Here is a 15,010-nt window from a genome sequence, read left to right as displayed (position 1 = left end):
TTTGTTACAGATGACAGAAACCCAGGTCAAAGTAACCTGAGCCAAAGGGGAAGGATTAAAAGGCTGGGTTGGCTTATGTGCTCAAATAGTTGGCTTCAGGAATAGCTGGATGAGGGCACTCAAGCCATACCAACCAAGCGATGTCCCAGAGGCACAAGGTGTATCAGCAGCAAGCTCAGCACGAGAGAGCTGCTCTTTACCGTCTGTCCGGAGGCCCAGACTCCATTCCATTAACAGCAGCAGCCAATGTTTATTGAGCGCTTGCTCTATGCTGAGCCCTTTACAGGGTTCCATCAATACAACCGTCCGGTGTAGTATGGGTCATAGTCCGCCTTGTGTAGATGAGAAATCTGAGGCACAGAGAATTTAAATGTTTGCCCAAGGTCACACAGCATGCAAGGGGAGGAGGAACAGAACTGAAAACGGAGGAGTTGCCTGCAGGGCCTGTGTCCCTCCCTGAATCAGTCACAGTGGCCAGGAGGAGGGATCACGCCCACCTACAGAAATGAGGAGGGCAGCTGTGGAAATGAGACCTGGGGCCAGAGCTGGGGGGCAAACATGGGGCCCGTGCAGGGCGGCCTTGGGAGTGTGTGAGGCAGAGATCCCTGGGTGGGTGCAGGCACCCCACGTTTCTCCCTCAGCCACACTTGGGCTCACTCCAGCCCCTTCCCCTGTGCTCGGCGAGACGGGTGCGCAGACCACCTTCCCACTGGCAGCCAGGCAGAGCAAGCAGTCCCAGGCTCCGGCGGGGCGGGGGGCAACCAGGCAGCTGCCTATTGGAAGTGGGCGTGGCTTCACACTGGGAATGGGCGTGGCCTGGAAGTGTGCAAAAGCATGCAGGCAGGTGTGAGGCCTGTGTGAGCCCACGTGCTTCAGGCACCTGTCAGGACCCGTTTACACTCAGGTTTTCATGAGAGTCTAGGGTGGGGGACAACTTTGGACACCATTACACCACAGTCAGGAGAGGAGGAGGAAGAGGGCGGCCTGCTGGGGGAGGTGCCCTCTGGGCGCTGGAAGAGCCCTGGGCTCCTTCCCCTCCTGAAACCCGGGAACCAAAGCCATGCAGGACCCCAGCAGGGCCTAACGGGACCGCGGGGACAGCGGGCCTCACCAGTAGGCCTGCAGCAGCTTGTGCGCCTCCCATCTCACCCAACACAGAAAGGTTCTGGGCAGCAAGGGCCTCTGAGATCTCCAGGGACCCAGGACTTTGGCTTCAGGGCAGCACGGAGAGGCCACAGCTTCTCCTGCAAGGCTGGTGTCCCTTTGTCACCTGTGCCTCTGTTCGCTGGCCCAGGACACAGCAAGAGCTACTGGGGGAATGGGAGTTCTGTTCAACCCTTCATCTCAATTCCTTCTCTTACAAGAGTTGGACAACAGACGTTTAAATATATAAAGAACTTTAAAAAAACTAGACTCCCCTCCAAAATAAAAGACCCAGTCAAAAATGTGCAACTGAAGTGAATAGACACGTCTCAGAAAAGGTATAAATGGCTAATAAATACAGGAAAAAGGCTCCACATCACTGGTTGTCAGAGAAATGCAAATTAAGACAACACTGAGACCCATCTTACTCCAAAAAGAATGGCCATTACCAAGAAAACCAATAATAACAAATGCTGGAGAGGACATGGGGGAAAAGGAACACTTCTACCTTGTTGGTGAGAGTGTAAACTAGCACAACCACTGTGGAAACTAGTGTGGAGAGTCCTCAAAAAACCAAAACTAGAAATTCCTTTTATCCAGCTATTCCCCTCCTAGCTATTTTTCCTGAAAGAGTTAAAAATATCCTATTGCAATGATATACACACACCCATGTTTATAGCAGCACATTTCATAACAGCTAGCTCTTGGAGATGGTCTCTCTCCCCACCAAGAGATGAATGGTTAAAGAAAATGTGGTATAGACAACGGAGTCCTACTCAGCCACAAAGAAAGATAAACTTGAGGCATTCATATTCAAATGGATAAAACGAGGTCATAATATTAAGTGAAATAAGTCAGACACTCAAACTTAAATATCCTGTTTTAGATAGGCAGACAGACAGACAGCAAAAGAGAAGATAGATAAAGAGGAAGTAAACAGATCTTTTTCAAACTGATAGGGAACAAGAGAAGGGAAGGGAAAGGGGATAACAAAAAGAATTGAAGGAGAAAAATGATGAAAATAGGGATTTTGCACACTGGGATGTAGGAGCAGATTAGAGGAACGTACAAAACTCAGGCCAGGGTTAAATATGGGGCTAGGCCCTTTATGAAGTAGAGGAGACACAGCCTCTGCGTCACAGCAAACACTGTGTGTCTGTACAGCATCAATACTAGCAAAATGCAGGTGACCCTACAGATAAAACCCGCGCAGCTACCATTCTCCTCCTATGGCAGCCACCTGGATCACCCCACCTGGACCAGCACCACCTGCACTTCGCGTCACCCCGAGCCAGCAAGAGGCAGGCAGGGCAACCTCGCCCTGTCCTCCATCCCATGGAAGTAGGATGATCCAGTGAGATGGGGGAATGTAGGGGAAGATTAGCCGGACGTTAAAACAAGCCCAGGGTATAAAACACAGTTGATTAACATTGTAAAATCATTGCAGCTTACCTGTGGCTGATGATTAGAGGATCATCACATGCTTATCGTGTACCATGGGCTTGAAAAAAAGTACCCTACTGTGTGCTTTATGAAAGTGTTACATTTGCTTCATGCTGACCTGGTCCCCTTCCCAGAAACAAAGATGAAGACCCTGACTGACCCAGCCCAAAGCAGTCAACAAAACATCTCCCCCTCGCCGGGCATCCCCAGCACATGCCTCCATCCTGCAGCTCGCTCTGCTGTTCAGGTAGCTCTTCCGCTTCTAATGCATTTGTTACACTTCAAATAAACTTTCACTCTGCACTGTATTGGCCTTGACTCCCCCATTTCCAGCTAAGAGCCCCACTTCTCCATTCTCCGCCAGAGGGAGGGCAAGGGCCTATGGAGAGGTGGAGGGTCATTTGGGGGGACTCCTAGCTCCCCCCAAGAGACCCCCTCCCCCAAGCTGGACACAACAGGAAGCAGGGACCACGAGCTGGAAGGAGCAGGGAGGGAGGGGAAGAGCGACAGCTTAAAAACAAAAGAGAAGCAAGGTAAAGATGTGCTACGTCCGCCTATGGGCTCCCCATGGTATTTGCGATCATTATGTACTGCAAACACGGGCTAATTAACAAAAGGAGTTTGGTGACAGGCACAGCTCGCTTTGCAGGCAGGAAAACCAAGACTCTTGGGGATACGTGGCCAGCGAGGCAGAGCTGGAGTGCAATGTGCGCTTCTTGACAGGGAGCCCAGAGGCTTCGCCCCATCCTGTCGCCTCGCTGGGTGACAGCGAGCGGAGCTCAGCAGTGTGGCTGGGGAGGTGCTGTGACAAGTGAGCACCACGTGGACCCCCGTCCTTCCCCGCGCCCCTCCTCCGACCTCCTACCCAGGTGCGTGGCCTGGCTCCTCCCGGAAGTCGCTGAGAGATGCTCGTGTCAGCCACTCCGGAAGTCCCTGAACCACCACTGTGGGCTCCCAGCCTGTCGCCTGGCCTTCCCGCTCCTTCCCCAACTTTCCAAAACGTGCATCAGGTCACTGTGCTCTTGGAGTGCAGCCTTCCTGGCTGCAGGAACAGCCAGTCTCCCACCCGCCCGGCTTCACCTTGGCCCTTTGCCCTCTGTGGGTTGCATTCTACTCTGCTCTACGGGGTTTCGTGTGAGGTCCCACGGCCTGGCACAAATGTTTGTATGCCAGGAGGCCCTGCGTCTCCAACGATTCATTTGAGGCCACAGAGTACAGCAGGGCTTCTCCCACCCTTGCCAGGGTGCCATCTTGGTCTGCTAACTCAGTAGGAATGAGGCACTCAGGCGGTGGCCCTCCCTGCCCTGAGACTCCTCCAGCATCCCCCAGCCTCCCAACCAGCCACCCGGGAAACCTTCCTTGCCACCCTCTGCACCCCCTCTGGTCCTCCCTCCCCTTCCCTGCTGGACTAGAGAAGTCTCAAAGGCTTTACCACTGCTGCCTGAGCCAGGCTGGGAGCAGGCAGGAGGGAGCTGGAGCTGGGAGGAAGAGCAGCAAATCCAACCCAGTGGCCGAGTGGTGAATGACAACTGGGCGAGCTGATGTCCCTGAGCCAGGCAAGGCTTCAGGGAGGTGGGGGCAGGAGGGTCTGGGCATCAGAGCGAAGGAGCAGAGTCTCTGACCAAGAAGACCCAGGAACAGTTCAGGCTGGGACTTTTCCTTCTAGCCCCAGGCTTGGAGAATTTGAGTGTGCTGGGGCTGGATGGAGCTGGCTTCCAAATCTGCCTCTTCTTCTTCTGAGCACCTCCTCTGTGCAGGTGCTTGGTACTAACGCTGTTGTGGTCTGAATGCTTGTGTTCTCCAAAATTCATACATTGAAATCTGCAGAGTATGAAGGGGTAGGACCTTGGGGGGTGATTAGATCGTAAGTGTTCCACCCTCACAAGTGGGGTGTGTATCCTTACAAGAGAAGCACAGGGAGGTTGTGCTATGGTTTGTGTCTGGATGTCCCCCCAAAGCCTCATTCAGCCAAGGGGAGTGGACTTTTCAGAAGCGGCTGACTCTAGAGTCTGTGACTGGCTCATTGTCTAGTGCTGAGATTGGGGGTGTGAGTGCTACACCCGCCCTAGGGCAGATAGCCTGCATACAATATAAGGGAGGGAAACAGGCTGGTCCCCCAACACCCTTTTGCTCTGGTTGCTTTGCTGCCTTTCTCGGCCATGAATGGTTGCCCCTCTGCCATACCACCCTGCCTTGGAGCCTGCTGATTATGGACTGAAACCTCTATAAACTGTAAGCTAAATAAACTTTTCCTCCTTTAACTTTGGATGTCAGGTATCTTGTTTCAGCAACAAGAGAAAAGTAACTAAGACAGGTTGCTTGTCCCGTTTCACTATGTAAGGACGCAGCAACGGAATAGGAAGCTGCTCTCATAGATACAAGAGCTGAGGACATCTTGACCTTGGATTTCACAGCCTCCAGAACTGTAAGCAATAAATTTAGGTTGTTTATAAAAGTCTGCTGCTGTAAATAAATCTCTGCTCTGCTCTTTATTACCCAGGCTAAAGCATTTTGTGGTTGTAGCTGGAACACACTAAGACATGGTCTTTTATTCCACTCCATTTCTTTTCGTCTTGCCAGGATGCCATCAGGGTCTGCTAACTCAGTAGGAATGAAGCACTCAGGCGGTGGCCCTCCCTGCCCTGAGACTCCTCCAGCACCCCCCAGCCTCCCAACCAGCCACCGGGGAAACCTTCCTTGCCCCCCTCTGCACCCCCTCTGGTCCTCCCTCCCCTTCCCTGCGGGGCTAGAGGAGTTTCAAAGGCTCTACCACTGCTGCCTGAGCCAGGCTGGGAGCAGGCAGGAGGGAGCTGGGGCTGGGAGGAAGAGCCGCAAATCCAACCCAGTGGCAACAAAAGACACTCCACGTCTTTTCTTCTTCTCCATTCAAGAAAAAGACAGTCTCCTTTACACAGAGGAAAAAAAGTAGGATTCAGTGACTTGCTCAAAACCATACTAAAAAGAAAAGCAAGAAATCTAACCAGGTGTGGTGGTGCAAGCCTGTAATTCCAGCACTCAAGAGGCTGAGGCAGAAGGATTTCCTGAAAGTTTGAGGCCAGCCTGGGCCACATAGCAAGGCCCTATCTCAAAAACCAACAAACAAGAAACCATTTATTCATATATGCAAGTGTCAATCAAGAAGAGCACAAAGCAAAACAAAAAACTGAAGTAAAATCAGTTTTATTTGGGAAAAGGTTTGCAATGTGAGAATCAGACAACTGTGGTGGGGATGCAGGTGCCTTAGGAAACTGGGGTGCATCCAAAACGGTGGGGACCGGGGAAAGGTCTTAAAGGCAGAACCAAGGGGAATTACATCAGATATTTTGAAACATAAACCTTTGGCCACAATGACTAATAGCTAGGTGACATCAGTCTGAGGTTGACCAGACAGCTGCTGAGCAGAGGTCCGCGTGGATGTGCATCTCATGGGAGGCCTGCACGGAGGCCACTATGGCATCTGCAGTGACTGTTACTTCCAGGCAATTGAGGGGAAGAACGCTTCCCTCTTACCCTTCCACCTTTGTTGTCGAAGGTTGACACAAGCAATGCCATTTTGATGGTGACAGCTTTCACATGACAAGTAGTTCCCGAGTGCCTTCTGTGCCTGACCCAGCCGAGCACCTTGGGGTCTTAGGTGCTTGCGTCACTCAGGTGACACCAGGGGCTTCCCGAGGTGAGCTCCCCGCTCCCAACCCTGATCCACTGAGACAGCAGGCCAGGAAGAGTCAACCAGGTGCAGCTAGTATCCAGGTGTAGCGAGAAACCTGGAGGCCCCTCCAGGTGTGGTACAGAACCTGGTGCTCTCTGCCCATGCATGTCCGGCATTGGTCCAGCTAGGTGTGACCTAGGCAGCCTGGACCCTGAGCTCCAGGGATGCTGCTCCCAGGAGGACGGAGGAGGTCTGTATGTGCCTGAAACATCTGAGGGTTGGGCGCTGGACTTGTGGCTCAAGGTCAGCGGCTTCAGCTGTGTTGTTCAGGCAGGAGGATCCTTATGACCCCTGGCACACAGGGGCGGAAACGGAGACCCCGGAACACAGCTGCTGGGCCCCAGTCATTGCCCAGTGAGACGTGAACGGAAACCAGAATGAGAACTGAACCTGAAAGCAGTTTGGAGCTGGAGCTGGAGCCCACGGTTTCCTCCCTCAACTTCTCCTGTACCATCCACAGCATCCCGGGAAGCATTCCTGGCCCCACCAATGCTGCTGTCATTCCGTGGCCTCTACTGCTTTGGGCTTGGACCACCTTTCCTTCCCTGCCTGGCTCATCACTGCACCGGCCTCAGGCTAAATGAGGGGTCCGTTTTCATTCCGACCCGACGCCCACATTTAGCGGCCCATCTTTACCCACGAGAACTTTTTGTTGAGCACCTACCTAGTGTCCGGCACAGTGGGATTGACGATAAACAAACACGATGGGCTGCTCTTCTGAAGCTCCCTTTGGGGGGTGGGGGTGCTGCTTGGTGTTCTGTGCTTCTTTCAGTCCCCACCCACTGCTAGCTCACTGCTCCTCCAGCCTTCCGTCTTCTCCAAGGCTTGAAAGTTTGTGCAAGTCACCTCTCTGGTGAGGGCGTCATCTGCTGAATAGATGAAGAATGTCTACCACTCAACTAAAAAAAGGCAAACAATCTGAATTAGTCAGGACTCTCCAGAAAAACAGAACCAATGGGTGTACAGACGGAGAGAGAGAGAGAGAGCCTGACTTACAACGGTTCAACTCATGGTATCTTGACTACATGATGCTTTGAATATTGAATTTTGATCCTTCCCTGGGCTAGGGTTGGTCAGGAGGACAGGCTATCCCATGAGGTCAGGAGGGCAGGCTATCCCGTGAGGTCAGGAGGGCAGGCTATCCCACGAGGCAGTAAGCACCCTGTCATGAGAGGTGCACACATGGTACAGGAGGAACTTGTGAAAAGAACTCATGCATCAGCAGGAGAGTCCACACAGGGCATCACTCCCAATCTCAAAATGCTCAGACTTATGGTTTAGATCAAGACTATTTCCCAAAGGCCTCACACATTCATAGGCAGAGTTTTTGGAAGGTGACTGAATCATGCGGGTGATGCAGCTGACTTGTTAGCAGGTAAGGTCTGGTCGGAAGAGGCGGGTCCCCTGGGGCGTGGCCTGGAAGAACATATCTCCCTCCCAGGCTTGTCCCTTAGCTTTCTGCTTCCTGGCCGCCGTGATGTGAGCAGCTATCCTCCGCCAGTCCCTCCCATCCCGTTCTTCCTGCCTTGGAGCCAGCGGACAACGGGTGGAAAACATGAACCAAAGTGAGGTTCTTTTATTGAAGCTGTGTGCGTCTGGTAATGGGTCTTAGTGATGAGAATGTGACTAAGACACAGGCACTAAAAACCCCTTCACCTCCTGCAGCCTGTTGGTTTGGTCCATCAGTCACCGGATCCTTACCAAGCAGAAGTGTCTTGTGGATACATCCCAAAGAGGGTGCCCTAATCTAAAGAGGCAGAGAAGTTTCCAGATGGTTCTTGTTATTCTCTCCTTCCTGACTTGACCCAGCGTTCAGAACAGCAGCAAGGGACAGCACTGATGTGACGTCACCGTGGGCAGAGCGGAGGAGTTGTGTGTCCTCCTGGGGTGGCTCTGCCTGGCAGCAGTCCCCATCGCCCAGCTCCGGGGCTGCCTCCCACGGTAGCCTCACAGCGAGCTGCTGCTCCTGAAGGTGCCCTCTGGACTCACTCGCATGAAGGGTCCCCTCAGGTCCAGGCTCTGGTGGCCTGAAAGGAGGCTTCGCGAAGGGATGAAGTTGAGAAAAATTACGAGACACCCACGCATGTGTGTCCTTCCAAATCATCACTGTGGGTCTCCTAGAATAGTGGAAGGAAATGGGCATCTCTGACATGCGTGTCAGTGTTCTTAGAGGTGACTATGTTACAGGTGACTGTTGCTTGTAGCTGCTACTCATCCCAGTCCTCCCTTTCTAGTAGAACCCCTGGGGCACAGGGCAGCAGCAGCAGACCCTGAAAAACATACTCTCCCAGCCAAGGGACACAAACACCTCTGTGGATGGGGTTTGCAAGGAAGCTTCTGGAAAAGTGAACTCTTTGAAGCTTTGGCTTGGACTTCCTCCTCCACCGTGCCTAGCAGGTAGTCACCCCCATGCCAGACATGGAGCTGCCTTCTTATGCACACAGGATTGAGACCCAGCCAAGCTATGAGAAGGAACGGTGGCTCCTGTCTCCTGGCAGCCTTCGTTCTGCCCTGGAAGCTTCTGGCTTTGAGAACACACATGCAACTGGAGAAAAACCGGCCCCTATTCAGTAAGTGGCTGTGCTTAGTCCAAAAAACAGACATTCTGCTCAGTGCAACAACAAACAAAGAAAATTTATAAAATGTAGAGCAATAGGTTTTTTCCTGAACCGCCCCCCAAAGATATGTTGGAACCTCAGGTTGTGAACTTACCTGGAATAATAAGGATCTTTGCAACTATAATTCAGGTAAGGATCTTGAGGTGAGTCACTCTTGAATTAGGATGGGCCCTGAATCCAATGACAGGTATCCCCATAAGAGGCAGAAAAGAAGACAAGGGAAGATGGAAGGAGATAAAGGCAGAGATTGGAAGGATGGGGCCACAAGCTGAGGAATGCAGGAACCGACCCCAGAGCCTTTAAAGGGATGGAGGCTCCTTTGTCATCTGGATTTATTTCATATTTATGGCCTCCAGAACTTAGAAAATAAATTTCTGTCATTTGTCATTTGTTACAGCAGTCCTAGGAAACGAATACTTGTGGGAAAAAGTGTCCTCAGAGGATAACCAGAGGAGTTCTCTGGTTAAAGAACCAGACAGACAGGTACCAAATTAGAATAGTGACAACCACCGTCGCTGAGCACGGCTTTGCTGCATTCCGTCCCCTCACCCTCTCAGCAGGTCTGGAGAGTGAGGAGGAGAAGTTGGTGGCAGGTGCTTGGTCCCAGTGGCACCGGGCCAGAAGAAAGGGCCCGGGAGGATTGTCCTCCGGTATGGGACGGTGAGTGGGACCAGAACATGACAGCTGGGTTGACTGAGTTTTGCACTGGAGAGCAGGAGGCGTTTGAAGGGCGCCCCCTGCTGGCCTCTTTCCCTTCCTGCCACTTGTGCTGCGCTGTAGGAATCGCAGGGAAACCTTTGGACTCCGGTCCTTGCAAAGGGCTGGGCGCTGGGAGACACTGCACCAACACAGCGTTGGCCTGCGGCTTCTCCCTGGTTGCTCTGACACCAGAGCCCAAGCTAAGCGGTTCTGCTCCACGGGGTCACAATAGCCCAGACGTGCATCCAGGCACAGGGACATAAAGGAGATCGCAACGACCTCTCTGCAGCCTCCTACCCCGTGCGGCCGCTTCAGGTCGTGCTGGGAGACGCAGATCGTTCTAGCTCCTTCTGCATTCACCACCGCACCTGTGGTGCCGACCTGGACTCGTGCCAGTGAGGAACCGGTTCGCCTTGCGACTGCTCTGGCTCCTCCAGGTCTCAGGCCACTTGTCACCCTCTCCCATAACGCTCACATCTGCTAACTCTCAAGAATCGAGCGGAGGGCAATCATCTCCGCAGAGCGCTCCAGAGACCATCCTGCGATGGCTGAGAAACTCGCCCAGCCGGCCAGCGCCAGATGAGAAATTGCTTCGCCTCAGCGGTTCTGCAAAATTCAGTGCTTTTTGCTGGAGCCGAGGGTCAGTTTTTGGAAAGTTTCTTGCATGATCATCACAAATCGCCACCTGGTCTGAATTGCCTGGGAGATCATTGAGGGGGGATCTGGGATCAGGCCCTGCTCTTGTTTAGGAAAGATCCTTCTAGAATGTGAATACTACAGAGAAATCGGTGCCCGATTCTTCTGCATGATAAATGGTTTCATTCGGCACTTTGTTTCTATTTAAAGGAGATTGCTTTCATTTTTTTTTTTAAATTTCCTGCAAGGAAAGCTACTTGTCCTCAGTAGAGAAGAAGAGTCCATTTACATTATCCATTCATCTAGTCGTTTATTCATTCACCCGACAAATGTGTGGCCTAGAGTTGGAGAAACAGGTGACAGTTGCTCAGTGTTCACTGTCCACATAGCTCCCTGAGGTTGGTCCTGTTAGAGCCCCATTTCACAGATAAGAAAAGAGAGGCTCTCCAAGGTTTCTTACCTCTCTCTGGGTCACCCAGCCAGTAACCAGGGGCCATGCTTGGAAAGGGAAGATTGGAACTCTAATCCCGGTCTTGCTTGTTTTTTTTTTTTTTTTTTTCTCCGGTACCAGGGACCGAACTCACGACCTTGCGCTTGCCAGGCAGGCGCTTTGCCACTGAGCTAAATCCCCAGCCCCCGGTCTTGCTTGTTACTAGTTGTGTGGCATCAGAACACCATTTAACTCACTTCCCTGTGCCTCAGTTTCCTCCTCTGGAAAAATGGGCACGCCTGCAGTAGGAGCCGGAGGGATGAGAGTTACCAGAGAGCCAAAGTGCCGGTGACTTTGGGGTACTGTGTCCCACAATTTGGCATCTGCTCTGCATGTCCCCAAACTACTATCCTACAACAGCTCATATTTGTGAAATTTAACAAAATCTTTCCCTGCAAGCCAGATGGGGTTCCCAGAGGTGACCCAGAAACCTGAATTTTATTTCATTCAGACTCCAAACCCAGATCTGTGTAGCCAAATGGCATTGTCAAAGCCATCACGCCTGGGCTAGGCTATGGAGGCTCCGGGAGAGGCCCCCAGGCACCCCCCACTGTACAGGAAAGGCCCTACCTCCTCCCCCAGGCGCTGGCAGGCATTTCACAGCGTGTCTGAAGGCCCCAAATCCCAACTCAGGGACGCCCTGCTTGAGCGCCGTGAACACGCTCCCCTATGCAGGGGAGGGGACGGGGCAAATGACCTCTGAGTGGGGCTGGTCACGGTAACAGGGACGGCCCAGACCTTGCCCAGCACCTCACAGGCGGCAATACGCACCTTAGCCAATTTTAGGGCGTCCGCCTGCACTCACCCAGTAACTCACAGGGCCAGCGGGGCTGAGGCGATTGCTGCTCCCAAGCCTGGCTGCTTGTCAATCACAGCTGGACTGTGCTCACCACGGAGCCCCAGAGGGGAAGAAGAGCTGGGGACAGAGCCCAGGGCACTGCCACTTTGGGCGCAGAGATGCCCCCGGGGAACTGGAGAAAGACCAGCAGTAAGCAGAGGATGGAGGCTGACGTGGATGTCACGACCGTTATGGAATGCAGCGAATCCGGGCTGGAAGGCCATTATGGAATGCAGCGGATCCAGGGTGGAAGGCCATTATGGAATGCAGCGGATCCAGGGTGGAAGGCCATTATGGAATGCGGAGCAAGGGCTGACTGAGCTGAGCAAGACAGAGCAAAACTTAATCAGGCTGAGAGCAGACCGCAGGGGCAAAGGCAGGGCAGGTCTGCAGAACCCAGGGAGCTACCTGGCTGAGCACAGGAAGTGACCTGGGGCCGACAGGAGGCCCGACTGGGTCACCAAGCCTCACACTCAATGGGGAAGGCAAACAGGAAGCCACTGGGGACATTTCAGGGGACACGCAGAAAGCTCTTGAAAATCATGCTTTCTGATGGAACAGGACTCAGCCATCAGGAAAGGAGGGGCGCTTTGGGTAGGGACACAGGGCTCCTCTGAAGTACATCAGATAGAAAAACCAAGCGCAGAGTCCGCGTGGATGGGACCCTGGGGTCAGCGGTCGGGGCAGACGGGCTCTGTGGACTCTTTCTCTTACGTTTATGCCCACAGAGCAGAAAGGGAGCAGCGAGGTACACTGAGGCCCTGGGGTGTGAATCTAAGCGCGGGGCCTCTCCTCCCCGCATGCACAGCCTCCCAACTCCCCATGAGCTGGGCAAACAGCAGATGCGCTAATCCTGGCACCTTCTGGAAAAGCAGCTTTGGCTTCCAAAGAGCAGCTATTGAGGCTTGTTAAAGGAAGCCTCAGGTGGCTCTGGAGGGATGACTTGCTCCACTTTAAATAAAAGCAGTAGTGAAATAAATCAAAGGGCGGCGCCCTTGGCGCGTCGGGCCCTGGTCATTTTCCCGGTGGATGCTGCCCCCTGCTGGCGGAGCCGGCTCACGGCACGGACTCGGAGCTCCCCAGCTTTGCATTCCGGGCGTGCAAGGCGAGCCGGTCCCGCGTCCCCTGCCCTTTATTGACACGGCCACCGCCAGCCCTTGCATCAGCGGGAACTCAAGCAACTAGGCCCATGTGAACGGCGGGGAACTTACAGCAAAGGTCATCGCCACGGGAAATTGCCTCATACACCCGGAGGTTCATCCTGCATGTCACTGCTTGTCCTGTGTGTCCCACGCTCACATGGGTTGGTTGGCTTGCACCCCGCTGCGCCCTAAGAGCAGGTAGGAGGAGACTGAGACACAGAGCGGAGAGGGGTCGGCAGGGGTCCTGAGATTTCCCTTTTAAACCCATGTCTTTCTCTCTTTGAGTCCATAAGAGTAAATCAAGGCTTCTCATCCGTGGAAGACTTTGTCCCTGTCCACCTTTCGGCTATGTCTGCAATTTTTGTTGCCTCAATGAGAGGTGGTCCTGTATCACGTGGGTCGGAGCCTGACGTGCTGCCAGACGCTCAGGACAGCCCCCACAACAAAGACTTGCACCCCAAGATGCCAGTAGTGTCTAGATAGAAAAAATACCTCCAGTCATACAAATGTCCTTGCCCTCTCTTTGGGGCATTGCCCCTGAGCCCAGGGCACTGCAGCAGGGCTGCCTTAGTGCACCCGAAGTTCTTCCTGGGGGTCCCTGCAGAATAGCCCAAGAGACCTCCCCCACAATTTCCCCCAAATACCTTACTTGCCCAAAAGAAGGTCTTTGCGCCCAACAATCCTACTACTGCATTCTAGGAGCCCTGCGAGAATCCTACTGGTGCAGATCGGCAGCGGGAGACGAGGGTCCCGCAGTGGGTGCCATCAGCCCAGGCGCTGGGCAGAGAATATCACAGCTGTGGCCGGCACCACGCCGTACGTCGCTGTTGGGGCTGCCAGAGGCTTCAGGCTCGAGGTGATGGACCTGGACCAGTCCCTGGGAGCTGCCTCTCCCTCCATGCAGCACTCACGCTGGTCCCTGCTTTGGGAAGCTGTTAACCCTGCAGCACCCACGGAACCCTCAGGTCTAGCTAGGAGTGGAGGAGGGGATGGAGAGGACCCAGGGTCAGGCTGCTCTCATTTGAACAGTCACCAGGTGCCTCCCCATGACAAGTCCATTGCCTGCATGGGAACTGATTTTCAAGAACTGGTGCTTGTTGAGTGAATGAATGAATGAATGACCAGAAGGATAAGCTTAATGAGCTTCATTCATTCATTCAAAACTATTCACCGAGTATCTCACTGTGCGGGGCACTGCCCTAGGTATGGGGTGACTGAAAGAAACTAACTCTTTGTTCTCTGTTTCTAGTGGAAGGAGGCAGATGCTATCCAAACAGATATGGACTACCATCTCGGGCAGTCGTGAGGGCCGGGAATGAAGTAAAGTCAGGCAAGCAGACTGACAGACTGGGCAGCTGTTTACACTGGGTGCTTACAAGGGCTTCCCTGAGGACATGTGGCGTGAACAGAGATCTGAAGTTCATAAGAGGCCTTCTGCCTTGCTGCCAACCGTGAGTGCAAAGGCCGTGAGGTAGGAATGTTCTCAAGGAACTGAGAGACAGCAAAGTGACCAGGTGTAGTGCAGGGTGGGCCTGGCATCAGCTCCAAGTGGGCCCTCAAACACGAGCAGACATCTGATCACCAGGAGGGCTAGTGAAAGCAGAGCTGGTGGACGGCAGGGCCTGGAAGCTGCATCTCTAGCAATTCCCTGCAGACGGTGGTGCAGTGCTCCTGGGGTCGCAGCACAGCACATTTGTTCTTCCTGCACATCCTGTCCAGGTCAGCACTGACTACCACAGTGAGAGAGGCCTGCCTTGATTACCCGCCTCCCCACAGGGCCCCATGGTTCTATAGCCTCGTGCTTAGTAAGTACTCAATAAAATATTCATTGAATGAATTCTTCAAGGAAGGGTTCTGCGCCAGGCCCTGCCCTACTTGCTTTTGCCACTCTTCTCTGTTTTGCTGCAAGCAGATCTCAGCTGGCCACACCCACTTCCTGCCAGTCCCCCCTCCCTCCCTAAGCAAAGAGCGGCACCTGCCAGAATCCAGATCTGTGCTATGCTTCTGCCCCCAGCACCCTTGCCTGTCTTGCTGGTGTCCTTGTGTCTGTCTCATTAATTCCTGCCCGTTCCTCAGACTCCATCCAGAGCCTCCTGCCCAGCTCCCTGCCCACTCATCCCAGACTAGCAGTGCTCCTCAAGGTGCAGGGATCCTATACTCGCTCAGGTCCCAGTGCCTGTCCAATTGTGTCTTCCTTTCCAGAACTCACAGATGGGTGGCTCCAGTTTGCACCAGTCAGCAGAGATCTCTAGTGAAGCTGCTGAGTTTTAAATTTAAATTCATCACCAGGAG

At 53.4% G+C, this 15,010-nt stretch overlaps 2 long non-coding RNA genes across 2 annotated transcripts; one reads left to right on the top strand and one right to left on the bottom strand.

Moving 5' to 3' along the window:
- The first annotated feature begins 508 nt into the window (after nucleotides 1-508).
- On the top strand, nucleotides 509-10,394 carry LOC106147975. Its single transcript, XR_001233040.1, has 3 exons — nucleotides 509-520; nucleotides 3,126-3,127; nucleotides 7,524-10,394. It is a non-coding gene; the product is annotated as an uncharacterized LOC106147975 (long non-coding RNA).
- On the bottom strand, nucleotides 5,751-7,419 carry LOC106147974. Its single transcript, XR_001233039.1, has 2 exons — nucleotides 6,960-7,419; nucleotides 5,751-6,685 (listed from the first exon to the last, which is right to left on the bottom strand). It is a non-coding gene; the product is annotated as an uncharacterized LOC106147974 (long non-coding RNA).
- Nucleotides 10,395-15,010: the final 4,616 nt, after the last annotated feature.

This window comes from Chinchilla lanigera, unplaced genomic scaffold, assembly GCF_000276665.1.
Source record: "Chinchilla lanigera isolate Chin_1 unplaced genomic scaffold, ChiLan1.0 scaffold00012, whole genome shotgun sequence".
Lineage (NCBI taxonomy): Eukaryota > Metazoa > Chordata > Mammalia > Rodentia > Chinchillidae > Chinchilla > Chinchilla lanigera.
Note: the sequence above shows the minus strand (reverse complement) of the source record. Positions and strands in the feature narration are given on the sequence as shown.